General features: G+C 44.8%; 1 protein-coding gene across 5 annotated transcripts in view; it reads right to left on the reverse strand.

The window, feature by feature from the left end:
• Positions 1–11842, reverse strand: part of MYO6 (myosin VI) — a 99477-nt gene extending 87635 nt beyond the window's left edge. For 3 of the 5 annotated variants that reach the window (XM_031611316.2, XM_031611315.2, XM_031611317.2), the window contains exon 1: positions 11306–11377. The gene's annotated coding sequence lies outside the window, so the exon portion shown is untranslated. Of the gene's footprint in view, positions 1–10868; positions 11008–11305; positions 11378–11682 lie in introns of those variants that run through there. The other 2 variants (XM_090136117.1, XM_090136118.1) reach the window with 2 other exon arrangements.
• Positions 11843–12335: the final 493 nt, after the last annotated feature.

Consider the following 12335-nt stretch of genomic DNA (forward strand, 5'->3'; position numbering starts at 1 on the left):
GAATGGTGACTCATGCTGGCTAACCTCTCAGTCCCATGATCTGTGAAGGATAGAAACCTGATTTTGCTAGAAGAAAAATACCACTGCCTCTGGTCTGTTAACAGATAACATTATTATTATTATATGGAAGTGAAGAGTTAGCAAAATTTCCCTATGTTCAAATTCAAACCGAGAAGCAAAAATATATTTCAAGGCTATGTAAAAATAAGCTTTTCTTTTTCCCCCCATATCTATTCTGTAAAACTCATTAAACTTTTACTAGATACTTTAACAGTTAATTTCTTCACACATTCAGCATGCTGTGAGACATTGTGATCTTCTTCTGATATAGAATTTTTTGACAGCGTTCTGGAAATGCATACAGCACCCTGTAATAAGAGCATAGGAAGCTACAGTAAGCCAGGTGTGGCTTTAAGAAGGAATACTGAGCCACCCAGGAAATGTTGTAATAACTATGAAAGCCTCCCTGTGACTTACTGCTGTAACGCTCTCAAACCAAGTTTTACTGAACAACATAATGGCAGGGAAGCATGGGGCAGAGGGTTAACGTTTCACCTAATCTGCTCCCTGGAACAAGAATACAGTAGAAGACAGACCTTCATTACTGTGAATGATTTTAGTCTTCCTTTGTACTCATCTCTCCTTCCCTCTAAGGTATTCCATCTCACAGCCTCTGAATGATTCTTGCTGTCTAAAGAGGGAGCAAATCACATTTACAGTTAAAATGTTAGCTATGATCAGGTCAACAATCATGGAAATAGCTGTATCGCTGGTGATATCTAAGAAAAAACATGACAGCAGAATGGGCCACTTCCTAGAAAATGGAGTGACATTATTCCAGGTAAGAAGTTCTCCCTGAAGTGCTCTAGACTGCACTTGGCTTTGGAGAGCTTCTGGCACTCCCCTTCTAAACCGTTCTCTAAAAGTGCCTTCTCCCTTAAACATCAGGCTGCAGTGGAAATTAGCTTGAAAAGCAGATCTTTAACTCAACGTAACAGTACTTTCATTCTCAGTTTCTTCCATTTTTCCCTAAATACTGCTGCTTTAGTTTAGGAATTCATGAGCACTTCATGCATCAAAAGGCATAGGGATTTCTTTGCTAGGACACTCCTGACACAGTGAAAATGTGCTTCTGTTAACAAGAATCAGTGCAATATCATCCACTGCAAGGACCCCAAAGGAGACTCCAGAAGAGCAGCAATCCTCAATAAAGTGCAACAGCAGAAAATACTCCATCCTATGGATTTAGACATGGGTGAGAACTTTTCACTGATGGTCTTGCAAAGCTGTGCCCAACCCATGTGAGCTAAGCCTTCTGCACTCCCTCAACCTCAGAATGATGAGCAAGGGAAAACTGCAGGTTGATAGCTTCCAAGTAACTATAGCCATTGCCAGTTCAGTGCTTACTAGCAATTCCACATTGGTCATCCTCAACACGGAAGGCAGAGTAGAGAAAGACATGGGTTCTGATTAAAAAAACTCTTTCCAACTCTTAAATTCTTCTTCTACCAGCTGTCCTGCACTGTCTCTCCATTACACTTCTCATTAGTCATAAAGTCTGGTTGCCAGGGATATCAAAAATCAGCATCTCTTTCATTCCTTGAGATCTGTAATGCTGCAGCCAGTTTTACATGCTGTGCTGTACAAACTCCATTTGAAATCTATCCTGATTTATGCAGTCCATGATGAGCAGGGAGATTGTGAAGCTGCATTCACATTTGTAGGACTGATGCCATATAAATGCTTTTCATTTCCAGGAAGCTGTGAAAAACAAAAGGCAGGACAGGATATCCTGAAACTAGAAAGGTAAAAGCAAAAAAGAATAAACAGAAAGATATCCCAGGAATAGCCTTACACAGAGCTTCTTTAAGGACATGAGCTGATCCTAAAAGCAGAAGTATTCTATTCACAGGGAGCCACTTGGTGAAGCCACCCACAAATACCTGACATACCATGGATCAAGATCACACCTTTGTTGCAGCCTGTAAAGATCGAAGTAGGTAATGGCTAAAATAATGCAGCCCAATCCAGATGATATGCTAGTAACATATCCTGGAGTGTTCGCTATGTTTTATGTTCCAGTGAACACCAAATAAATGCTATCACATGCATCTGGGTCAAAATTTGACTGCCATTATACACGGCAGTGCAGAGATGTGGTATCAACTATCACAGACCCAACTATGACTCAATGCAGCCTGGAGCCTCGCACCAAGTCATTCCCATTCCAGTTGGGTGGGTGCCCTTTGGGGAGACAGCAGGTACCTCCCCCTCAGCTGGAGAAGGATCATTAAAATCTCTTGCACAGTCTTCTTCCATTCTCTCTTCCTGTAAGTACTGACCGATAAGCGAAGACCTCAACAGAGCACAGTGAAACTGAAGGCTGTGTGTTTTTCTAAATTGCCCAGTTCCTAAGTTCAGCAACTCAAAAAAAGCAGGAACCCCTACAGGAGATTTAAAAAAAAAAAAAAAAAAAAAAAAAACCCTCTATTTATCACACAGATGTGTCAGGTCTGACACTGAGGTGAGCACTACTAGTTAGGGTTCTGTGGGTATGCCTGCCTAGGTTAAGTTTTTCATGACAAAAATAGGACATGAATTTAAAATGAAGCATCCATACAACCCTGGTGCACAGCTGTAATTTCACCATAAAATTCATGCAGTGTTTGAAGTGGCAGCTCCTTTTAAGAGGGCTCCTGCCTCACCTGTCTCCCAAAAACTTTTTTTGGCTATTGTAAGGTGGCTGATAAAAAAGAAAAGAGACTGCTCAAGAGAGGATGTTAAATTCAAGGAAAACAAGAGCCAATTAGTTCTCAGAGACTGCATCTCACCGTGTCACAGCTCATCCCCATCTTCAGACGTCACTCCAAAACATCTCCCTGTTAAAACAACATCTTGCCTCAGTGTCATTCTTCAAGCATTTCCTTCTGAAACTTCCCGACTCACTCTGACCTGCTCAGCTCACAGGCCTCTCCTGCCTTGGAATCGTCCCTCAGCTCCCAAATACTTGCCCAGAAGCAGCTTGTCTCAAACTTCTCCTCTTCCTGCTAGTCGCCTTCTCTCTTGCTCCTGCCTAGAACTAACCCAGCACTGAGCAACATGCCAACAACATAAAGTGTCCTTTGTTCACTTTTGTCCCTCCCACAGGGATTCATGAAGAAACCAAGATTAATACAGAAAACAACCAATCTCTAATAGCTGTTTTTATGTGAAATTAAACAGATTTCCACAGCCATTTGATGCACATAAGGTATATACTTACTTACTAGTCATGTGAGCTACCGATTTCTGACTGAAAAAAATAAAAATCAGGGAACAATAGAACTGCATTCTTTTAGGGCATAAATACGTTCTCCTTTTACACAGCTCAGTAACTGATCCACGACTGTAACAGAAGGGTTTGCAACAGAAGCTGCAAAGGGCATTCAAAAAAAAGTCTAGGAATCAGCTCAGTCTCTTAAAACCACTGATTAAATGATGACAACATGAACAGACACGCAACTCCTTATCAATATAAATAAAGAAGCTGACTTCCCACACTTGCAAAAAAAAAAAAAAAAATCTGTTCCAATGTAAAAGAAATTCAATACAATATTTTAAAAATAAGTATATGCATGAAAAAAAATGAAAAAAGCAGTACAGATTTAAATTGAAAGAGTATAAATATTGAGAGAGTCAAAATATTTTCTGTATTTTTCATCACTGCTTTGTTAGTGAACATACCCACATGTAATCAGCAATCAGCTGATGACAGAAATCTCCAACTCATGAGATGCCATTTCATTTCAAGATTGTGTTTATTTACCATAGAAAAGAATGTTACAGCCTGAAGAAGAGCATCTATTTAGATGACTGCACTGCAAAAACCACATTCTGTAGGTGTTGACCTTTTGAGTAAGACATGACTCGTACAGCGTGACAGCACTAAGGAACATCATGTTTAAGATTTCTCTCCCTAAGTTAGTGCTATTATTTTTTTTTCTTTGAAAAGACACAGAACTTCAAAGTAAAACATAGAATACCAGGTAAAATTTCAGATTACAATCAGAAGATGATGGGAAACATATTCAAAAAAGCATCCTTCCCTCAAGAGAAGTTTAGAATTTTTACTTGTATAAATGACCAAGAAAATACTGAGATGTTGCACTCCTTTTCAAACGCCCATAACAAGTCAGCGAACAGCTGAAAAAAAATTTAATTTATGACACTTGTACAGTGAACCAAACACTTGCTCAAAGTCCACATAATCTGAGATTGTGTGCCTGACAGTGGCTGATTTCCAATGCTTGTGAAGACACATGACAGCTCTAATTGGACTGCTCTTTAAAGACCAACATCACTACATCACCTCTGGAACTTCTACCCTTCTATATACTCACATTTAAAAGCTTTGTTCCTAACAATTCTGTTTCAGTACAGCTATGATAAATGAGCCCATTTCTATTCTGCCTTCTGGGAGCCATGACCACAAGAAGATCAGTTATTGATATCTGTAAAAACATTAAAGCCTCAATGAAACAGCTTGTCTGCAACTAAGAGCAAATAAGGACAATAAAGCAATGACGCAACACGCACGTGTATGCCCACAAATGAATACACAGCTGGTAGGTCTATTTTTAGGAAAAAATTAAAAGAGGAGGAGAAAATGGGCCTGGCAGATTGCTCATCAAAAGGCAAGGCAGTGAGTAAGAGCTGGAGAAACAGCATCACTTTGCAGCACCCACAGCAGTTATGCTCCTTGCGCCACAATGCAGAATGCCATGCATGGCCTGAACACCCGCTGAAGATGAGCCGTGTGAACACAGGGAAATGATCAGAAATGATCCAAGTGATCAGAAAACACTGTACAAATAACAACTTAAAAATCAGGCAAAGGTTTATCTCCTCAGTTTCTATACCTTTGTAAGGTACAAAGGTAAGAAAAGGAAAAATAAATCATCATAGATTTCTCATAGAATCATTTCAGTTGGAAGGGAACCTTAAAAGTCTAACTAGTCCAACTCCCCTGCAACGAACAGAGACACCTACAACTACATCAGGTTGCTCAGACCCCTGTCCAGACTGGCTTTGAACGTTTCCAGGAATGGAGCTTCCACCGCCACCCTGGGCAACCTGTTCCAGTGCCTCATCACCCTTATCATAAAAGACTACTTTCTTATATCCAGTCTAAATATTTCCTCTTTAATTGTGAAACCATTTCCCCTTGCACTGTCACAACAGACCCTGCTAAAGAGTCTGCCCCCTTCTTTTTCATAGCCCCCTTTAAATACTGAAAGGCTGCCCTTAGGTCTCCCCAGGGCCTTCTCCAGGCTGAGCAGCCCCAGCTCTCAGCCTGTCCTTGCAGGAAGATGCTCCATCCCCTGGATCACTTTGTGGCCCTCCTCTAGACACACTTCAAACATTCTTATCTTCATACAGTAATAAAAGAATACATTGTTTTAGGGCCCAGTGGAGTCCGTAATTGTGTAGAATCTTTTGCAGTCCTACTGTTCCAACACTGAGAATCCGTACACATGCTCCTTACTTCTGCATTTCTCTCTGCTAGTGAAATCAACAAAGGGTTACACAGGTTTAGAGGACCGCAAAAATGCTGTAGTTTCATGAGGTGGGGAAAGCTGAAGCAGTAACCTCTCATCCTCCTCCCTGCATTTCTGCCACTGTGTTGCTCCCACTGCCCCACTCTCCCGGTTCCAGCACTCACTGTGTCCTCTGCAGCAGGGAGATGTAGAGAGAACTTTCTGTTACCTCCTGCAGTCTGCAAAGACAGGTGCATGAGCACCCAGGCTGCTGGGGGAACTGCAAGCAATTACATCATCCAGCTATGCATAACATAATAGCCCTAGAGAATCATTGGAATTGAAGCCATTAAAATATTTGTTAGCCTTTTCATTCCCCTAATGCTTTGATCTTTCTCCTGGAAAATGCAGTGTGTAAGCTCTGTGTCTACAACAGAGGAGGTCATTGCATACATGAAGCCCTGACCCTGCAGACCAGCTATGGAACATTTCCTTCGCAGAACACTTCAGTGCCTCTTCCTGGGCATATCCACAGGCAGACGCCCACTGAGGAAATGGAATCACAGAATCACAGAATTGCCAGGGTTGGAAGGGACCTCAAGGATCATGAATCTCCAACCCCCCTGCCACACGCAGGGCCACCAACCAGAACCATGTGACTCCATACAGTTGCCCAGCCATGGCCCAGCCTGGTGCATAGGCAGGCCGCAACCAACCAACCACTTCTGTAATAACGCAGTCATTCCAACATCACCTCTCAGTCAGCTCTCTGGGCAATTAGGAACAAACCTGGCGTGACCAAAGCTTTGCCAAGTGATAATGAGAATTCTCAGAAAAATCCATGAGAATAGCTCCGATTTAGCTCAGGAAGCTGCTGCTGTCACTCCAGCCACCCATCCAGCTGACGTGAGAGAGATGTTGGTCAAGCGCTGAATTGTCACGTTCTCTATTTCTGTTTTTTCCCCTCCAAATTTCAAATCAGTCTGCTAAGTCATGCTTACTATAAAGAAGCGAATTCTTTCAAGATACTGAAAGTTTACCCACTATGAAAATATATTTAATATAAATATAACTAACTTCGCTTGCAAAAATCAATTTAGCAAATTCACTGCATGAATTGCAACGTTGCTCCAAAAAGCAAATAGAAGTTTTGTTTTATTTGATGTTAAAAGGCTTTTTGTAGGATTACTTATGAATTCAGGATACACTCAGATCTCCAGCTGATGACTGAGAATTTTCCTGCTGCTGTTCTTAAGAGCAGACTGGACCCTGGCACTTGAACATACTGCCCTGGCAATCCCCCTGGCCTCTCAGATACCAACCCACTCAAACCAATGGTTTGTCTGCAACATGTTATAGCAGTAGCTGTGATGTGGCCTGCACAGCTTGAGCATGCCTAAAGGAGCTGAGATCCACACTGGGACTGCAGGACAAGCACAGCCTGGTAGCAACTTGCTCCCGCTACACTCATTCACTGGGAAAAACTCACTGTTCTTCAGGGGCTCCCAAACTACCTTCCATATCCACAGATAACAGCAGGCTTCCATCTTGACCTGTGACACACACAGCAGCGGCAGCCTGAACTAGCTCCCCATTTTTGCATGCTATTAAGCAACAGGGAAGTTGACACTTCATCTACAGATACCAACTGAAAACATTCATTTATTTCATGTGTTATTTGCAGTATTGGTGCCGATCAGAAATACATCTTTTAAGTCTCAGTTCCCATTATTTACCAGAAATGTAACATATCCATTCCAAACAAATCTAAACATACAGTATGCTGTGTTAAAATGTTACATCACAGGTCAATTTTTATTTGCCCATGAGTAGTTTAAAAAGCAGACTCAGAATGAGGGTACCAAAATAAATGCAATCTACTTTATAAATGATAATTATTAAAAAAAAAAAAACAAAAAAAAACAAAAAAACCACTAGATTTGCAAACAGACAATTCCTTAAAAGCATTTCAGAACAGAAGACACTGGAACATTTGGATGCAGACTATGAAGTGACATACAGTGTATACTACAGCTGATGACAAATACTTCAGTTATTATCCTTCTGACTTTCCCAGTTTAAATCACAGTGTGGTTGCAGAACTACATTTCCTGCAGGATTACAGGCTGCACTCCTAAGCCAGAGCATTTTGCTTTGGAACGCATGTTGCAATAACCTGCCTCAACACTAGTAACTTTAAAACAAAATGCATTCAGCAGCAACAATTGAAATAATCTACTTTGTATTACAGAATTTGGATTTCTCTTGAGCACTGAAATGACTTTTTCTTTACAAGTCCAGGACAGAAGCCAAGCAAAACCTGAAGAATTCATCAAGCTCAAACCTCTGCAAGAAGTCAAAGAGTGTCCCTCATACAGGCTCCGTCCTTCTTCCAATAACTTTCTCAAAAAGCAGATTCCACAACCTCCATTCATTCCAAGGTTTTCCCAAAGCACAGCCACTGTTACTAACTAAATCAAATCCTTGGTACAAACTGGTTTCATCTTTTTTTGATAATTACTGTCAGAAGAACAAAAGATCCACCACATTTAAGATGGTATTGTTTTGTCTCCTGGTCTCAACTTCCTTCTGCTCGAACAGAACTTGCTTGCTCTTTGTAGGCCTTGATCTGCAAATACATCCGGCCTTTACAGATCATGCTTTCCAAACCCTTCCCAAACCCTGATGACCATTTCCAGATCAAAGCTCACATTTATCTTTCCTAAAGGGCAGCAAACATAACTATGCACATTATTCTGTCAGCTTAGACTTCACACCAAACGTTAACAGATAAACTTTCACACATTTCCTACTTTTCACTACAATCCCCTGCAACCTGCAGACTGATCCCCACAGCACTGCTTGCCAATCTATGTGATGGGAACTCTTCTCTCTGAACGCAGCATTTTGTACTTGAACACAGCCACCAAATTTATCAGAAACCCCTGTCCTCCAAAAGACAGCATCAAAAACAAAACTCAGAAAGCCTCCTCTATCTCCTTCAAGGTCTGTGCTAACCCAGAGCACAAAGACAATGACAACATCAGATCTCCAGGTTCCAGAACCGCCCTATGGTACTGCTTGAGCTACTGTTCCTATTTGATGATGACAACACAACAACTCCTTGAGAGCAGTCACCATACTTGGTATATCCAGACACGGTCCCTTAGGTTCAGCTAGTACCAAATTCTTCATATGAGCAAATAATTTCCCCAAAATCATCTGTTTTGGGTCAAAGGATCTACTCCTGAGGTACTGCCTGTAGCACTGCATGCAGCTCTGCATGCCCAGAACGAATACAAAAGTTTAGAAAATACATGACAGTGCTCTGCCTGCATCCCATCCCAGCTCCACCCGTGCCCAACCCCTGAGCCACAGCAGCTCTACAGGATGGGCCTCAGGGGAGTTTTCTTCCATGAATTCATCCGGTTGCTTTTTTTGTCCCTTTGAGCTTTTAGTATCCACATGCTTCAGAAAGGATTTCCAAAGCTTAAGTAGCTACACATTGGGTAAGTAAAAAACACCCTTTTGTTTGCTTTGAACCTGCCAGCTTAATCTCATGCTTTGGCATTTTGTACTGAAAGCGACAGTAAAAAATTATTCCCTCCTCACCTTGGCCACATCACTCACATCATCATACACTGTATTTCCTCTGTCAAAACATCTCAGGGTCTTCCTCAGACTGGCATTATTAAACACCAAGAGAGTGTGAAGGTTAGAAGGTTTAGTTTACAAGACTGCCTCTGCAGAACAGGCATGGGGAGCCAGGAGTTGACCTTCTTGAAGGGACAGTTGTGGTTACTATGTTCAAACAGCGATAGCGCATGGAACACCACAGGACCATTACGGTTACTGTGCCCATCGAACACCAGCAGGTAGTAATCCCGGATCCCAAAAGACACAGAGCTCAGAGCAGGTTGCACACAGACACCCACCCAGCTAGAAATACAGGGTGGGGGAAATGAGTTCCATTTGCAGTTTCTGCAAGCTACTACTGAAGCGCTTCTTACTTCATGAAGTTAGTAAGCCCTGCAGCAAACTTCTTTACCCCTACGTTCACTCTGCTGGCTTTATAGCTTCAGAGAGACATAACTGTATTTCCACAAAAGAATTTATTAAATTACACATATTAAAAGCATATCCACTAAAAATGTAAGCTAACTCTTAACTTCTACTTTTGAAACCTTTCCTATGTTGTTTTTACTAACTTGTGCTCCAACAATTCTGATATTTACCATCCCACCCCAGCAATAAACTCTTTCATTTTTATTCCTTGCAGTTATTTTATAAAATGTATACTTCAAATCTAACTTGCACATCAGCACAGCTTTAATTTGAGCAAGCATCATAAGATGACATTTGCTTATGCTTATAGATTTGCACAAGGAAATTATTGGTTTTTTTTTAATCATTTAATCACTTCTATTGTCCTTCAGCCTTTTCCCAGCATTTTTCTTTGTCTTGAAAAGACAGCAGAAGAAAGGTTGCAGGTTAATGTTAACTCAGGAGTCCATCCCTGCCCTTGGTTAATATGCCACGCTTGGAATAAAGGAAGGTTGAACGCAGTGGTCAACCTTTGTCCCCAGCACCTGCTCACCCAGTCCATAGGCCATGCTGAGCCCGCAGTGCCAGCAAGCTAGGGGATGGCTCCATGGCTTGTTTTCTTCCAGGAATAAGGTAGGACACCAAGGCTGGAGACATGACATGCTACTTCTCTCCACTGCTGTAGAAAAGGGCTGACAAGCAGCAATGTTTAAATGGAATAATAATTAACAACCACGCATTCTTGCAATCTGTAAGCTTTTAATGCAGGTACTTCAATTTTATGGGTCTCTGGTAGCACCAGGATTTACTAGTCAGGAACGTGATCACCCAGTATCAGGCAAGCATCAGCAGTACCTACAATAACACTGTGAGCCATCTTCAAGCAACAGCAAATAAAGAGGAAGACGCTTTTAATTCTTCCTATTTAGTATCAAACATTAATTGCAGAAATCATAGCTGGCTTTCTGGCAGCTTATCACATTCACAGACGCTCTGCTTTCCCATAGGCAGCCTGCCACAGCACTCCAGCAGAAGCCCTCCAAGAGGGGATGCACTTCACTGCAGTTCAGACCATGCCCGGTTTTGTCCGGACAAGGCTGCAAAGAGTTTGTTTCCCTTACGGGGACAATCCTGCAAGCACAGAAGTGCTTTTGAAAGGCGTGTGGATAAAACTCAGCGTCAGCTGGCACGGACGGCATTTTACAGAGAGCTACACTGAGAGAAAAAAAATAAGGGGGGAAGGGGGGGGAAGTTCAACGACTTTTCAGCGAAGGAAGTAAGGAGAAAGCACTTTAACCCCAGCAGCACCTGATAAGGAAGGTCTGCGATGAACTGCTCCTGCGGGGAGCGCTCAGGAAGGCGCCCGTCAGACTCCGGCTCCGCACGGCCGTGCCGCCCGAGCCGCCGCGCGCTGCGCTGCCGGTACCTCCGCACGTCTCCGGCCCCGCGTTTCCCGGGACGGGCCGTGCCCGGCTCCCGCCGCCGCACCGCGGCCTCGCCCGGCCGCTCCCAGCTCCGCCAACTCCAAAGGCGGGAACTCGCGCTCCGCGCGTCGACCGCCTTCGCTGCCGGAAAGCCGCGTACAACCCCGCGCGCACGCCCACCCCGAGCCCGGCCGCCGGGCCCCGCGGGCGCCGCCCGCACCTGCCCCGGGGCCGCCCGGGACGCTCCGGCGAGGGGAGGCCCCGCTGCCGGCGGGCAGGGGGAGCCCGGCCTGCGGCACGGCCCCGGCGCAGCGGCGTTACCTGCTAACGCGGCCGCCGCTCCGCGCCCCGCTGCCGCCGTCGCGCCGCTCTGCGCCGCCCCCCGCAGCCCGGCCCGGCCACCCGCCCGCACGTCAGCGCCACAGGGGCCGGCCGGGGGCGGGAGCTCGGCGGCGGCGGGGGAGGAGGAGGAGGTGGATTGAAAGCCGTGCCCGGCTGCCGGCCTTCTCCGCGGCCGCGGCGGAGGGCGGTGGCCTACGAGGCGCTAGGACACCGAGGCCGGGGCCGCCCCGCTCCCCTCGGCCGCTCACCTGCGCGGGGCCGGGCCGCCTCACCTGCGGACGCCACCGAGCCCTCGCGGCTGCAGGCGGCGCTGCGGGGCGGGAGGGCTGCGCCGGGAGCTCCAGGGCCTGCCCTACCTGCTGTTGTGCGATGGGGGATCCCGCTGTTTTGCTAGGAGTGATGTTTCGTGCTTTTTTTGTCCGTCTTTTTTGTGGAGTCCTCAGTACAGCACAGACGCGGACCTGTTGGAGTGTGGCCAGAGGAGGGCCGCAGTGATCCAAGGGATGGAGCGCCTCTCCTACGAGGACAGGCTGAGAAGATGGGGCTGTGCAGCCTAGAGAAGGCTGCAGGGAGACCTGAGAACGGCCTTTCAGCGTCTTAAGGGGGGCTATGAGAAAGAAGGGGACAGACTCTTTAGCGGGGTCTGTTGTGACAGGGTGAGAGGAAATGGTTTCAAACTTAAAGGGGAGAGATTTGGATTGGATATAAGGAAGAAGTCTTTTATGATAAGGGTGGTGAGGCATTGGAACAGGTTGCTCAGAGAGGTGGGGGAAGCTGCATCCCTGGAGATGCTCAAGGTCAGGCTGGACAGGGCTCTGAGCAACCAGATGCAGCTGCACATGTCCCTGTTCATTGCAGGGGAGCTGGACAGATGGCATCTAAGGGTCCCTTTCAGCTGAAACAGTTCTGTGATTCTATGGTTCTTTAACTGTTTTGGTTTTAAAAAAAATAAAAATAAAAAAAAATGGGTTTATGTTAATTGACCCTATAAAGCAGGGTAGAAGATAGA

Source organism: Phasianus colchicus, chromosome 2 (genome assembly GCF_987193195.1).
Source record: "Phasianus colchicus chromosome 2, bPhaCol1.hap1.1, whole genome shotgun sequence".
NCBI classification, from domain to species: domain Eukaryota; kingdom Metazoa; phylum Chordata; class Aves; order Galliformes; family Phasianidae; genus Phasianus; species Phasianus colchicus.